We start from the raw sequence: 10,510 nt of genomic DNA, 5'->3' as shown, positions 1-10,510 counted from the left end.
GAAGCACATAGCAGTTACAAAACTGGCCCAAAGTTACTTAATTAAAATATGTGAGGGTTGTCACTGGAACCCAAACAACACGACCTTGAGATGGTTCTCTCAACCGTTGTGCATTCCTACTTGTATAAAACCTCCTTCTCTCCATATCCCCAAGCAAGTGCATAAAACTGGGACATAGTAAAGGGGAAGCAGATGGACATAAATTTCTGGGGGTCCATAGCTTTTGGCGCATTGTTCACATTCAGAATGCTTTACCTCCACCACCCAGTAGAGTGCTTAAAACATAACAAGTCATCACTAATTTTAACTGCTAGATAAAGAAATGATTGAATAAATTTCAAGATCATGTCCAGTTTCTGATCACCAGTGCAATAACCAAGTTAGGTTTCTCAAACTCTGGCTTGCAAGGATTGAAATGGCAACATTTTAGGACAGAAGTCATTGTCTGCATTTCACAACACACAGGTGGTTGCAGATGTCCATGGAAGCCCAGCCCACAGAATCTTCCAACGTCAGCTTGGGATGAGTTGGCACATCTCAGGCACATCGATATAATAGTGCAGTGAGCCTTTCTTCCTGAGATTCTAGACTTCTCCTGACGAAAGGCCGCTGGTCGTGAGATGCTATGCGAGCCCCTTCCATTGCTCTGTAGACACAGTTTAAGTTTTTCTGCCACCTTCCCTGCTCAGCTCTTACTCATACCTTCTTCTGGTCCTAAGGAAACCTGGAGTAGAAGAAATACAACAAGAAGGTAAGAGAAAATCAAGCAATGAATGAAGTCCCAGATGTTAGCAAAAGCTAATAGTAGGAATGACAACTAAATGTGTCTTGGGGTGAGAGACTGGTCTTTTTACCACATTTTCACTTTTGCTTGATCTCCACCTTGGCTTACCAGAACTCAATTAACCTGAGAAATCAATGACTAATTTCCTGTGAAGTAGAATCAATGAATCCAAAATGTTCTACATTAGTTAAAAATGAGTGCTTGGTTTACTTTGGGCTGTGAAGTACAAGCCAAACAATTATTGCAGGTTATTTAACTGTTTGAATGAAGAAAAAATGGTTTCACTATGATTGCATGACATGAAATGCTGACCTTTCTGTGGAGCCAGGGAAGGGGCGGAGATGGCTGTCACCAGTCTCTGAAACTCAGTTCTGCCCTGACTGTGTGCATTACCAGTGTCACTTTGGCACATCTGGTGCAGATTTAATGTCTAAGGGTTTTCATATGGGATTTGAACATTGATTATAGTAGAAAAGGAACTTCAGAGCTCTGGGGGAAAATATGAGGCTTCAATTGTATTTGATCATTTTATTAAATTTTCCTGGAAAAATCAGTAAAAAAAACAGAATTTAATTTTCATACTCAGAGAAGAGATTATTCATTCAGAGCTCATGCCTAACGATAGGTTTGTGTGTGTGTGCGCACGCACGTGCATGTGTGTGTGCACGCGTGCGAACGTATGTGTGTGTTGTTAAATAGTCAAGCCCAAAATGCAGAAGCCTGACTGTTCTATTCTGGTCAGGTCTGAGGGGATTGGAATGGGACCTTCATTCTGTAAACACTTCACCTTCTTTTTTGCTTCACCTGGCTTCTCCGTGAAACATGTTCAAACCGTATACATACCAAAGTAGTGATTTGTTAGACTTAAGCAGTGTTTTTACAAGTTATTAATAGTATATTGAAATTGCAAAGTGGAATTAATGCCACATTACAAAAGATGTATGATTTCGCCAACAGAAGGGTCACCAAGTGAGTACTTAATTGCCTCATGTTCTTTTGTGCAAAGAGATATAAAAACAATGTGAATTAACAAGTAACTGGTTAACTTTGTGTATATGAAACATTTGGGCAAGTTACATACCTTCTTTGAGCCTCAGTTTTCCCATCTGTAATAACCATGCCTGCCTGGTAGACTTGTTATCATCTTAAATGGGATCATACATATGAGGCCCTTAGCAGAAGGCTTAATACTCAGTCTTAGCTACTGATGTTGTTATTGTTATTACTGTGGATCAAAATTTATGGTCATAGGATAGTTCTAAATACATTATGCTCTGAACAATTAGCATATATTTCCCCCCTCCCCCCGCCCCCGGGAAAATTGGATGAAGGCGCTCTTGGAATGCTCTGTAATAATAACTTCAGTGAAGGGGACCTTGAGGAAGGATCAGAACTCATACAGGTCTCTGGCCTTTTTGGTTACCTGATAAGCCCATAGGACAAATGCGAATGGGAAATTTGGAAATGGGTGGACAATGAGGGGCAATGACAATTTCCCTGGAGGGGAGCTGCCAGAGCCTTGCTCAGCAGTTGTCAACTAGTACATCTTTGACATCTCAAGGCCTCCCCTTGTTTTGGCTCCAGAAATGATTACAGCTTGCCTGATTTCTAAACTAAATCATATGTGGAGGTAAAAGTGTGTGCCCTCTACCCTACAGAACACTTAACCATGGTTATCTTACTGGTTTCATGTAGAAAGAAACAGACTCTGTGGATAGAGTTCCCAGGTTCAGATTGCCACTCTTCCTCCCTCAGCTGTCAGATTTGCACAAGCTACTTAAACTCCTCCTGGGCAGAGAGTTGTCATTTGTTACCTGACAGAGTTACTGTAAGGCTTATATGAGAAAATAATTATATGACACATGGGATATTTGTCTACAACACAGTGCTGAATAAATGTCAGTGATCATTTTCTTTCTTTTGTTGGATGATATTTGTACTGGGAGGTGTTAAACGATAAACTAAGGCATATTAAATATTTTAGGAGTTTATCTGAGCAAAAATCCATTTGAATTGGGCTGTGCTAAGCCAGAAGCAAAGCAAGGAAGTTATTTGATTGGCAATAGCTTAAGCGGTTGCATTATTTGGGAAAGCCTAGGTTTCAGTTTCTTAACTTTGAGGCATTATAGGCTTGGGTTTGGTTTGCTTACATAGGGTACTAAGGCATTAAAGCCACCTCAGTCTAAAGGCCTCCTTGTTTAATTATTTTAACAGAAGTTAGGTATTATTCTGGTTTCATTACATAATTTCCTCCATGAGTTAACTTGACTCAGAGTAAAGAAATTGAGAGAAAGGAAAATTAGAAATCTTGTTCCTCAAACCCATAGGCAAGCCTCTATACTTGCTATAATTTCTGCAATTAATTTCATCACATAGGATCTGCACACTGTCTTAAGTGTTAAGCTATTGCTCTTTTCACATCTCATAGTGAAGTTTCTCAAAACATGAGGACAAGCTCTTGGTCATTAAAGTAACTGTAAGGAGTTAATTAGCGAAAGTTCACATACAAATTTTGCTCTGTTAAAAGCTTAAACTTTAAGCCCCTTTTCCAAACAACTTTAGAAATACAAACCTATTTATGTTGGTGACTTTCTTTTAAAATGAAATTCTAATCCATCCCAAACCATTTTGATGCAGTATTGTAGAGTAAGCATGTATTTCCTGCCCATCTTATCAGAGAGTTCAGATATACACCTAATTTTCACACTGCTTTTCATCCCACCTCAAAATCATTTTAGTCCTAGACTCATCCTGGTTTGGAGCCAGTATGTGGAGGCTCTGAGTTCCTCTAAACAGATATTTTGAATAATGACGTAGAAGACTACTCAATTCTTTTAGTGCAAAATGAGAAGATGTTGGAGATATCCTGGTGGAACATCATCAAAAAGCATGATGAAGTGGTATATTTGAAAGATAAAACTTCGTATTTTTATTTTACTTAGGTCTTTAAAAATGCAATTAGAAAATAAAATTCAAAGCAAATGTCACTTTCCTTCTTTAAAAGGAGGTAATATTTTCTATCTTGGTGAAGAGTGAGAGATCTCTTACAGTCTAGAGGTACCCTGATTTCTGCAGGACACCCTCTGTGCTGTAATTGTTATATTTCTGACTTTCTGTTGCTTGTCAACAGATTTGGCTCCTTGGTTGCTAAGAGCTAGGGAAACATTTTGTTCAAGGCATTTTGATTGGCAACATTTAAAAGAACTTATTAAACAACTTTGAGAAGGATATTTAAAGCAAATAGAAACATAATGAAGATCTCTGAAATAAAACAAAGTCAATACAATCAATTATGGCTTATCCATTATCCTTGATACAGTGGTTTCATATTATCTGTTTAATTCATATTATCTGTTTAATTATTCATATTACCCATTTCAATTAACCTGAATATCACCCTTTCATCTTTCTTAGGGTTAATGAGCAATGAATGGGCAATTTTAAAATATGCGTTAAAAAAAAGGTCTCTTTTCTTGCATGATTTGTTTGTCTACTGAGAAGATACTTTGTATTTATAGTATTTTCCTCGAGACCTTCTGCCTCATCCTTTTTGCCATTTTGCCTTTTATATGAGCATATTACACTGATTGTCTTCCAACAGTTTTATCTGGGCAAATTACTTTATTAAGCAATTAATTTTTCAAGAACACTAAGAAATAGGAAATTTTAGTGTCAGCCAAGGAAACATTAAAAAAAAAAAAAAAACCCACCCAACATTCTCTTAATGTCAGGGAAAAAAAATGTTTCTCCTGAGAATTTTTATGTTGCATTTTGTTTTCCAGAGCAATTAACACCTGCCCTGTTCTAGACCTATCATCAGGACAGATATCTACAAACTATGTATATTGCATTGGCACTCTGTTAAGGTCAATACAATTGGCTTCCATTTTTTTTTCTTTTAAAGAGTGAGTTTTTTAAGCCTTACAGCCTTTACTAACCAAATCTACCTTTTCCTCAGCAAAATATTCTAAGAGTCCTACCTTTGATATAGGTTGTTTTGTTTCCAAACGAAACAAAAAAATTTGCCAGGTTTTATTGTAAAATATGAGCATGATGTCTCTGTTTTCTCTTCTGAAAAATGACACCTTCTCGCATAGGGTTATATTTACTTTAAAAGTTTAAATATTAAACACGTTATTATTTTTAAGTATTGCATTACCAAAAACCTTCTTTTGAGAAGCTTGCTATAACAATATTTTTGAAGTGATTCATTCCAATTTTTCGCCATCATATTCTCACAGAAAATCTTGATCTTCCCCAAGGTGTGTCTATCTTGACTGGCATCCATGGCGACTTAGGGTGAAACTCATAAAAGACTTCCTTTGTTTGGGGCAGAGGAAAACTGAGACTATGAAGATCTTTTTTTTTTTTCTTTATTTACAGAAACTCAGCAATGTTCTTTCTGTAGTTGCTCCGTTTTGACATTCCTTGCAGTTAGGTCAACAGTGGTTGTTTTTAAAAGCAAATCCACCCACGATTGAGTGTATTTCTAAAGCCAGTCTTCCCCACTGAGTATGGCATGATAAGCTTCCATTTGCAGCTTACCTGTTGTCTGACAATTGATAAATCTTGTAGTCCATTTCTAATTCTTCTAATGACAGAGAAACAAAATAACGTAAAGTCTGAGTTTCCTGCAAGGTGGCTGGTATTTTTTAATAGCTCCACATGACAGACTCATGTGTGAATCCTCCCAAGTGTGAGGCTTGGGAATTGGATTTTTAAACAAGCTCTGTGGGCGGTCCACATGGGCACCACTGTTCTAGCAGCCCCACTTCCCATTCAGGATGTACCTGCTGACAGTTTCATCTTTCAATTTAAAGAAAATACGATGAAAAATAAAGTAGTTCTGAGCAACAAAACAATTGGTTGGTGAAGTAAAAGTGTCAAAAAGTTTTTTTAAAGGCCATTTCCCTTTGTATTATGATTCATTCAAGAAATCTATTGAGCGCCTAGTAAGTACTGGGCTCTGCCCTAAATGCAAAAGTCAGTATTGAGCCAAAGCAGAGTGTTCCTGTCCTCATGGAGTTTAAAGTCTAGCGGGGAGAGCAGTTTTTTGTTTTGTTTTATTTTGTTTTTTACAAATAGTTTATTGTCAAGTTGGTTTCCATATAACACCCAGTGCTCATCCCCACAAGCAGGGAGAGCAGTTTTAATCAATACATCGTAGACAGCAGCATCCAGTTACAACTGTGATAGAAGCTAACAAGGAAAAGTACATGGAAATATAATAAAAAGATCAGACCAAATATGGAAGGTCAGTGAAAGCTTCTCAGAAGAAATGATGATTTAACTGGTATCTGAAGGATGACTGGGAGTTGATAAGACCAAGATGGGCTGGAGAGCATGCCGGTAAAGAGGACAATATTCATCACGCAGTCATTCTATGTGTCCAACCCTGTCGTTGCTGTTGAGAATACAGCAGTGAACAAAACAAATTCCCTGCCGTTGTGGGGCTTACGTTTTGGCTGGGGAAGAAAACAGACTATAAACAAATGACCAAATAAATATGAACGCTGTCAACTGGTTATAAGTGCTGTGAAGAAAAATAAAGAATAAGCTGAATGAGGCGTACAGGGTGTGGAGGTAAGGTAGATATTTTACAGGGGGCTTTTGGGGGAAGGTCCCCCTAGCAAGCCACCTTTCAGCCGAGACCTGAAAGGGAGGCAGCAGGTCAAGCAGCTATGGGCGGCAGAGGCATATCTGAGCAAAGTGAGAGCTGAAGCCTGAAGTAGAGCATCCTTGGGATGCCCTAGGGACACATGAGACCATGTCTGAGTATGTGTTGGGAGAGACTGGAGGCAGTGATAGTAAAGGCCATCGGGGAAGTTAATAGCGTCACATGATTCAGTCCCTTTTATGTGAGGACCACATTGGAAAATTTTAGCTTAGAAATGATAGACAGACCTGACTTGCCTTTGGTAAGGATGACTTACGCTAATATATAGAGAATAGACCTTTAGTGGGGCAAAGGTAAGGGTAGCAAGAACCGTTAAGAGGTTATTACAATAATGGTTTGGATCAATTTGGTATAAGAAAAGATAGTGGGAAGTGGTCAGATCCTGAATACACTTTGCAGGTAGAATTAATGGGCTTTGCTGAGGGGCGCCTGGGTGGCTCAGTTAGTTAAGCGTCTGACTTTGGCTCAGGTCATGATCTCACGGTTCGTGGGTTCGAGCCCCGCATCAGGCTCTGTGCTGACAGCTAGCTCAGAGCCTGGAGCCTGTTTCAGATTCTGTGCCTCCCTCTCTCTCTGACCCTCCCCTGCTCACGCTGTCTCTCTCTCTCAGAAATAAATAAAACATTAAAAATTAAAAAAAAAAAGAAGGGCTTTGCTAAGAAGGGAGAGAGAGCATGAGAGAGAGTCAAGAATGGCCTCAGGATCTCTGCATGGAGCGACACAAAGAACCATGGCTTTATTTACTAAGATGGGAAAAGTTATTAGAGGAGCAAGTTGGGGGAGGTGGTTCACGAGCTTGTTCTGAGGTATGTAGAGTTACCTCTTAGACATGGGCCAAGCCTAAGGAGAGGCGTGACTTGTTTGATTAACACCTTGTCTGAGCAAAGCAAGCACAGGAGAACATGCTGTCCAATGTACTAGAGAAAATAGGCTGGTACCAAACCACATCAGACCTAAGTCACCTTAGAAATTTCAGCCTTTATCCTTGAAGCAACAAGAAGATATGAGGTATCAAGGGATATTTCAAGCTATCAGATTGTCATTTCCAAATAGGAACTGGCTGCAGTGTGGCAAAGAGATTGGAGTTGGAGAGCAATGTGGGTGAGAATGGGTGCAGAAAACTTAGTAGTAAACATAACAGTCCAGACAAGATGTAGTACCTTAAGTCATGTGGTAGTTGTAGGCATGGAAAGGCAAGCAATCAGATGAATTTAGGAGGTGGCTGTTAGGAAGTGGTGGGTAGATATGGAGGTGGCAGAGAAATAAATGCCTAAGGTGACTCTTGGCTTTCAGGCTTGAACAGAGTGGACAGTGATTTCATTCAAGAATACAGGAGAAACTGGAATGAGAACTAGTCTTTAGGAAAAAGATCTTAAGATTAAGGAATCTTTATAATATACAAGTGGGCATGTCAAGTAAGCACACACGTTAGTCTGAAGTTCAAGGGCAAGGTCTAGACGGGAGACGGTAAATTTAAGAGAGATGATTCTAAAGCTTAAAAGGAAGGATAGTTTTGAGTGGGGCTGATTGATATGCAGGGGAAGAAAGGGATCATCAATCATATACCTCTCAAAAAACACAGAAGAAAATGGAATCCAAACCCAAGTAGAGGAATGAGCCCTGGATAGGAAGAGAGGCAGCTTTTCTCTTTATTGGAAAGGACGGGTGCAGATCTAAGTAGATTTATTCATGTGGTTTCATTCATTCAACAAACACAGTTTGTGTGCCTGTCATGTGCCAGACACAGATCAAACTTCTGGGGATACGGAGATTTAAAAGAAACAACTCTCTCCATCAAGGACCTCCCAGTGCAATAGGCGATATCGTCCAAGGCTAGCAACAGAACAGCTTTCATGAGAACCATGGGAACACTGGGCATACACACCCTGAAACTTCGTGAATGTCAATGTCCAAAAGTTCAGAGAAGAGATGGGTATGATATTGTGGCCCACGTTGCTGAAAAAGAGAACATTTCAAGGGGGCTGGGAACCTCAATCCAAGAATTCAGATTTCTTGATTTATCCCTGGGAAGAGACAAGAGCCCAGGATTGATCTAATTTTTGCAGTGCTAGGCTGATTTCTTTGAAGACATTTTCTAACTAACTTTGTCCTGGAAAACTAGAGCAAAGGCGTCAGCCTGTGCATATTCAAGTCTCCAGCACTCCATAGATCCGCACTGACCCTGAGCCACCTTCCAGCTGGTCTCATCCTTTCCACCCTTGGCGAAGATCCACATTGTAAATCTCCCATGACATCTGTCCTCCCTCATATTCCCATATCCACATTCCTTCATGCTTTCTTGTCTTCTCTTGGCTTTTTCTTTCCTACTGCATCCTTCTCACCTAGTCTCCATTATATTTGCGGACGCCCTCTACATTTTTTACCTCCTTGCTTTAACTGAAATTTGAATATCCCTTTAGAAACGATCTCAAATAGTTTATTCTCTCTTTCCTGTGGTCATGAGAGTGTTCAGCATCTTCTTATGGTTTAAGCATTATATCTTCAGACATCTTTTCTGTAGGCCATGGCATCTGATTATTGTTCTACCTAAGATCTCTGCCATCTGTCCGTATCATGATTATTCCTCCGCACTCTTCCATAGCTTTGGCATCTGAGTCACCATCCCCGTCTTCACTTCAGATTCTTCTATATCAGTGCGGATGATCTAACAAGTATGCCCAACCCCACCAGTGTTCCTAGACTTATTCAGTTCCAGTGTTCTTCAGGTTAACTCCTCTTCGACAGCTATTCCCATGCCCGCATCATGGACACAGCCACGCACAGCTGCGTCACTTCTGGAATCGTGAATTCCAGCGTCTCACTCTCTGAAAACAATCTGTCATTGAAAAACCGAAGCCTTCAAACCAACGGAATGGGAAAAGATAGTTGCAAATGACATATCNAGCTCTACCCCCGCCGTGACTTTATTTTCATCCTTACATGGCCTAGACTATATAATTTTTAATCATTCTCCTTAACCATTTTCTTAAACCATACACTCAATTTTCTAGTTGCCCTCTGTACTTTACCAAATCCCAGAAAATCTCCTGTCCAGCTTCACAGCGCCAATTCATATACTGCCAAGCACAGCTGTGGGAAATTGCACGTGTGTGGGCCGATGTCACTAATTGTCTTCACTTTTGCCTAGATCCGGCTCAGCAGTACTTCTGCCGGCCCTGGACACCTTCTTCTCAAAGCACTTACAGTAGCTCCTTAATCCTCCGCCTCAAACCCTCTGACCCATAATTTCCCATGCTGTTTTCAGCACTGACTTCTTCTCCCACTTTGAAAGAAAATAGAAGCCTTAATATAGGAAACCTGTCAATTTATCCCCTCATGGATAAACTGCACAATCCATCACCTTCCTTCCTTTCCCCTTTGCAATCATATACCTGCATGAATTTATCTATATTTATAACAAATTAATAGATGTCACATCTCCTGTCAAGATTTAAAGTGTGAACTCAGTTTGGATTGCATTTGCATTTCTGTGTTCTCTTTTTGGGGGCTTCTATCAATGTCTTATTGTATTTAGGCAATAGGAAATATGTTCTTAGAGAGGCTGGGTAAGATTAATAGACTAGAATGAAAATAAAGATCCTGAGTCAGGATGATGGAATAAGCAGTGGTGGGAATTTTTTTAAGTGCAAGTTAGAAAATCTCATCATATTTTCACTGTAGTACATGCTGGGAATGCAACTTAAGCAGCTTTGTGTGTTATGGAAATTTACCTTTGTGCATCTCTCAGTATTTTTCCATACTTCATTCACTTGAAAATTGACTATGACTGAGCCACTTCCTGTAGTAAGTCCTGAAAGTGTGTGGCCAAATAAGAAGTACACTGTGGAGTACAGCTCGGCTAAATCTGTAGTTGGTATACATTCACCAGTGGTTGGGCTTTTTTCCCTTACAGTAGACCTGGAAGCCATACCAGAACGTGTCACCACACGTCACATTTTCTGAATGCACCCTGGCCCAGGTACCAGCCAGTTCCACTGGCATCACTGGGCATCTACAATCCACAAAGCATTGTTTATAATAGGTGCTAT

General features: G+C 39.8%; 1 protein-coding gene across 2 annotated transcripts in view; it reads left to right on the top strand.

The window, feature by feature from the left end:
- Window positions 1-641: 641 nt before the first annotated feature.
- Window positions 642-10,510, top strand: part of FAR2 (fatty acyl-CoA reductase 2) — an 80,848-nt gene continuing 70,979 nt past the window's right edge. For both annotated transcript variants that reach the window (XM_077774589.1, XM_077774588.1), the window contains exon 1: window positions 642-751. The gene's annotated coding sequence lies outside the window, so the exon portion shown is untranslated. The remainder of the gene's footprint in view (window positions 752-10,510) is intronic.

This window comes from Crocuta crocuta, unplaced genomic scaffold, assembly GCF_008692635.1.
Source record: "Crocuta crocuta isolate KB4526 unplaced genomic scaffold, BGI_CrCroc_1.0 scaffold176, whole genome shotgun sequence".
Classification (NCBI taxonomy): Eukaryota; Metazoa; Chordata; class Mammalia; order Carnivora; family Hyaenidae; genus Crocuta; species Crocuta crocuta.
This window is presented reverse-complemented; position numbering and strand designations above follow the sequence as displayed.